Source organism: Homalodisca vitripennis, unplaced genomic scaffold, assembly GCF_021130785.1.
Source record: "Homalodisca vitripennis isolate AUS2020 unplaced genomic scaffold, UT_GWSS_2.1 ScUCBcl_1200;HRSCAF=4520, whole genome shotgun sequence".
NCBI classification, from domain to species: domain Eukaryota; kingdom Metazoa; phylum Arthropoda; class Insecta; order Hemiptera; family Cicadellidae; genus Homalodisca; species Homalodisca vitripennis.
Window position 1 is genome coordinate 60416 of NW_025777333.1, and position 6058 is coordinate 66473.

A 6058-nucleotide genomic window follows, 5' to 3' on the forward strand; every position below is an offset into this window, starting at 1 on the left:
AACCAATGGCATAATGGTTCTTAAGTCCACATTTCCTACAAGTTTTTCCATACGCAGGACAATTAGCCCTAGTATGCTCAGTTCCACATTTTAGACACTTATACGTTTGTCCTTTATTAAAATCTTGACGAGGTCCTTGACTTCTTGATTGGTCGCTTAGTTTTTGGTTTGGACTAACATTATTGTTGGCCTATCATTAGTGAAATACTTAGGTCTTAAAACCTTTCTTCTTGATTGCATGCAAACCTACGCTATCTGCAGTACCTAGGCCTACCTTGCCTTGAATCACCTGTGCTTGCTGCCTACTCAGTTCAGCAGCTCGACACTGATTCAACGCCTTAGACAAAGTTAAATCACTTTCTCTAAGTGAAGCTTCCTGTAACTGTTTGTCGCTAATACCAATCACTACCCTATCTCTTATTAGACTGTCTTCGTCTTCTATAAAATCGCAAGGTTTGGCTAGAGCTTTCAATGCCGTAACGTAATGATCTATAAGTTCATTTTCTTGTTGTATTCTACTAAAAAATTTATACCTACAGTACACAACATTCTTCTTAGGATTGAAGTATACATCATAGAGTTCGATCACTTTTTTGAAAGTATCTGCTTCGTCTTGTTTAAATGTATTATAAATTTCCATATCTTCATCCCCTATGCAATGTAAAAGCATTGCTACTTTAACCTTGTCTTCTTTTCCATCATTGCCTGATGCAAGGAGGAAATTTCCAAACTTTGGTAAATATTAAGATCAGCGACTACCGCTCCGATCGCCGTAAGGTTTTTCGTACTAACACAGGTTAACGTAATTTCACCGAAAAAATAGTCCCGATTATCGCTAACATATAAAAACCAGTTTTACGGCAGTACAATGTTGGCAATACAAAACACATAAATAACAAGATTTTCGACTATCAAACTAAAAACAACGGCCGACCATGGACGTTTTGATGAATTGACAGTAGCCACGTGACAAACAGGAAGGTTTCCGATTGGCCGGACGGGTCACGTGACGGCTTCGATTGACCGCCAGACGTACACAAACAAACCACATGGACAAAGAATAATTAGTGAAGTTATTGACATGGCTTGCGATGGTTCTTGTCACACGCTAAAAAGACCCTAGCTTGCCTACTCAACATTCAGATCACGCGATGCTTGCCCGCTGCGCAGCGCTTCGCGCTGCTTGCTCTTTTAGAAAAAAAATTAACCCGAGCTTGCAAAGTCCAAGCCCAGATCACGCATGACTGCTTACACACACAACACTCAGACAGAACTAACGCAGGTTTCATTACAGGCAAAAGATAAGCGGCGCGCGTTTATTACTGATAAGATAAGACGAGTTTATACTAGAATTAGTACATGGACTACTACCCTACGAACTAATAACACCAAAAAATCGAATAAATGCATTGTCAGTCAGGTTTTTTAAATTTTATTTTTTCCAAAATTTTTTTGGGGGGAGGGGAGTAAACGGCTACGGCGATAATCGGGACTACTTTTTTCGGTGAAATTACGTGCCCTACGAACTAATAACACCAAAAAAAACGAATAAATGCACTGTCAGTCAGGCTTTTTCAATTTTATTTTTTCCAAAAATTTTTTTTGGGGGGGGGGAGTAAACGGCTACGGCGATAATCGGGACTATTTTTTTCGGTGAAATTACGTTAACCTGTGTTAGAATGCAAAAAATTACGGCGATCGGAGCGGTAGTCGCTGAACTTAAGATTTACCCACACTTTTGTTTAAACAGAGCCCAATTGTTTTGCTACGTTTTCATCAATCACTAACCCTCGAGGTTGTTTAAAATCCATTTTTAGGTTATAATTTCAATCTATTAACATTACTTAAAAACAAGGTTGTCGCGATTATTACTTCACGACACTACTTTTACAGTATTCACACCTGACACCATGTTTAATATCACTTAGGTGATATTTTAATTATTACTTATTAATTAGGATTTAATAGGATTTAAATAATACGGCACATGTTCACAACACAATGTATTCTTCCAACCGTCTTTTTAAATCTATCTTACATGGAGCTGTGTGCCATTACAATACTGGTACACTGCCACATTCATATCAATATAGATATGTACTATATAAAATATACAACATATTACCAATATGTAACAGTGACTTTGACACTGCGCCGCTCCCCGCACCTGGTACACCACCACACCCGCACCCAGCATTTGCCGCCCAGCCACTTATTCGAGGAAGACGCGCACAACATATTCATCCAGCCCAAGCTCAAAACACAGCAGGCCCTTGGGCTAATGTCTCGGTCGATGACCCAGGGCCTAGTAAGGCACTTCCAATATACAATGTAAACAAAGGACCCGTTCTACCATCAAAATTTGACTCCGAGTCTGAGCCAATTGATTATTTCAGCCTTTTTTTCAACGATGTAATTATTGATCTTATTTGCAGAGAATCAAATTTATTTTCAAATAATAAATTATCTAGTGATCATTCTCTTAATACTCGTATCACAAAATGGCAAGATATTACACCGAACGATTGCAAAGCATTTTAGGCGTAATCATCAACATCGGACTGATGCCGTTACCGAATCTTACAAATTATTTTTCTACCGCTTGGGACTCAAGTGTACCCTTTTTCAGTGATGTATTTACAAAGAACGAGTTTGAAATTATCTTCTGGAATTTACATTTTACGCACCAAAACAATCAAGAACCCGTTCGCAGAGGGTTTCTCATCGCCCCTATTTTGGACCACATGAGGAAAATGTGCAAACTATTTTTCACTCCTGTGGACAAAGTCGCCATTGACGAAAGTACCATTTCTTTCAAAGGAAATGTATACTTTCGTGTTTACAATTTTAAAAAACCTGTAAAATTTGGTATGAAACTGTTTGTTCTTTCTGACAGCACTAACGGTTATATTTTCGATTATGTTCCATATTTTGGTAGCGGGGACCTAATTCATGGAACCTGGAACTTGCTAAAGACGACCCACATCGTGAAAGTACTGAGTGAATCTGTGGTGTTCAAATATCCTGTTAAGCCATCTAAAGGATTACACGTCTACACGGACCGATACTACACAAGTCCCTAGCTGGCAGAAGAACTAATGAAACTAACAGGTACGGTCATGACAAATAGAGCAGGTCTGCCCCCTGGTATGAAAGCGGCTGGAAAGAAAATGAAAAAAGGGGACATGCACTAATACAGTAAGCAATCAATTCTAGTAGTTTCCTGGAAGGAGAAAAGGCCTGTCCATATGCTTAGTACAAAGCACAAAGGTAGCAGCAGCCATATGACATAATGTGGACAACAGTAGGTGGCCAAATAGACCACAAGTCCTGAAACCAGATGTTGTCATCGACTACATCCAACATATGGGCGGAGTGGATAGGAGTGACCTAATGGTATCGCAAGATGTTTTTTTCTGTTTTGGATGTGGCAATAATCAACTCATATCTGCTATACAAAGATGTACAATCGGCAGCTGGCAACAGAAAGGCCATGAACCACTTCGCATTCAGAAAATGTTTGGTCCGCAGCTTGATGCAAGAAAGGTGTTCAAGAAGACCAAGAGCCAACAGAAAGAGGGCCCGACCAGTGCAAGTGAGTAATACAACTTTATAATTTAGTAATAAATTTAATATGGTTTTTAGTAATTTCATATTTCTAGGCTTATGCCTGACGGTATCAATCAATGAAAACACTCCACTTCTTAAATTTTGGAAACAGATTTTTATTTGTTGCAAAAACGGATCTTTAGCGTGAACCAATTTTATTATAATTTTTGAGATATTATTGGTCAAGTGATCAGGTTAAATCATAATAAAATAATACGGTTGATAAAGAAAATAATGTTTTTAGTAAATGGTTTATTTTATAGACTATAAACTCTCTTTACCTTTGAAATATTGATAAGTATAATACATACGAGTTCTTTTTAGGATTCACCTGATGAACACAACACTTGTAGATGGTAGATAACACTTTGTTGCAAGAAGAGAAAAGGGGACGGGAAGATGTGTTGTGTGTACACGCAACGGTTTACGCAAGGAGACCATTTACGTGTCCAAGACATGCACCGCCCGGCCGAACCTGCACCCGGATACGTGTTTCAAGACATACCACACGTTGACGTTACCTTGAACACCGTGATAGCTAATTTTAGATCTTTTATATCCATTAATGTTTTATTTTAACTATAATATACATATAATATACTATAATATAGTATTATATACGATAGTAAACTTTCGTTCAACATTTCATTAAATTTGGTGTATTTATATTGTTTTATAAATTAAATAAACGTATTAAAAATTATACTTTTTTCGTCCCCAAGTCTTTTCATATGTTAACAAACTCAAAAACAACATTAGCGTTGACTTTATGGAAAAGAAGATTTTGAGGTATATGTAGAGTTTGGTATATTGTCCCGAGTTAGCGAAACTAGACTTCACCGGGTCTCCTCAACCGCAACAGGAGGTCTCGGAAGCGCGCCCCTCCCAAACTCGGAGCAAAGCATAAAAGAACAACAACATGCCACTAGTGGGAAGAGAGACAAAGAGAGACAAAATTTCTAATACATAATATAATTAATCCGATGGCAAAAATTCTCACACAAAATACAATAAAATAAATCCTCTTGCAAACGAAGTAAATTAAATATTTTAACTGCAGCACCACGGTGCACCGAGTAACTTACAAACTAAATAACAAAAATAAATAGAATTCCAAAATTGACAAATACATAATAAATGAAAAGGTGGATTCCAAAAGGAGCTAAGTCATTTTTATAAATTTTAAGGAAATGGTAAAAACAGTTTCGATAGGTAAATTTGAACATATGTTTTAATTGCTTTAGAGATATAGAGAAACAATTTATGTTATTAATCTATTGATAGATTTTTAATTTAATTTTGGATAAATTATAATAAAAATATTTTTCAAAACGGCACTAAGTCATTCGACTTAGCACTTTTTTGAAAACCGAACCTTACTTTAGGTATGATTATTTTACTTAGAAATAAACAGAGCTTCCATACAGAAATGCATTAATTTAATAACATTTCAAAAGTTACATTATTTTCAATATAATGTGTTTGGCATGATAAAATATCTTTTACTAAGCTGATTAAACCAAAACTACGACCTATTGTTAAAAACGTAATAGCTTTTACAAAAAATGTCCGTGTCCGTCATATTAAATTTTATTATTTGATTTTCCTCACTCCATGTTTCTTCATAACAGGTCTAACCTTTTTTACAAAAACGGTTCTTGCTCATTATACACACGTTCGGTATTGTTGCCCTCTCCAGTGGGATTTTTCAAAGCATCTTCATAAAATTTTCTCATTTCCGGATCCTGACGGAGAAATTTCAATAGATTGCAAACATCTTTCTGTTTTTCTTTACTTATGCAATTTTTGATTGGAACTTTTGAAATGGTTTTGTAGGCTTCCATAAAAGTATTTTTGTTCTTTTTCATGACTGCATACCAAGATTTGTCCCCTGTGTACGTGCTTTGACAACCTACTTTTGATAAGAAAGGGGATGTTTTTTTGAGGCCGTTCGTTGTACATAACTTATAATCAAGTACATCCCAATCTTCTCCCAGCATCTTAACAACACCATAATTTTTATAGATTTCCAAGTATTCTCTTGGGCTTTCAATGACTTCCTTTTTTCGAAATTCTTGTTCCATCCGACCAAAGACTCTGTCAGGAGGCATATAGCTATGACCACGAATCGGAAAAACATGTTCGATTGTAGAGAAGAATGGAATTTCATTTTGATTAACATAATGTACCAGACAGCCTAAAACAGTTCGATTTTTGTTCTGGCCGGAGCATGAATCTGAAAACAACCTCAGTTTGCTTGGTTTATGAGGATCTTCTTGGAACCTTTTTTTTTTTTTTTTTTTTTTTTTTTTTTTTTTTTTTTATAAGGGGCGAAAAACGCAGCGGTTATCATCGCCCTCAAGAGAAAATTGGCACCTACTCGTATTTGGTGGTGTCAATTAGGCAAACATAGATTACATTCTATAAGAAAAAATATAAATAGGAATGA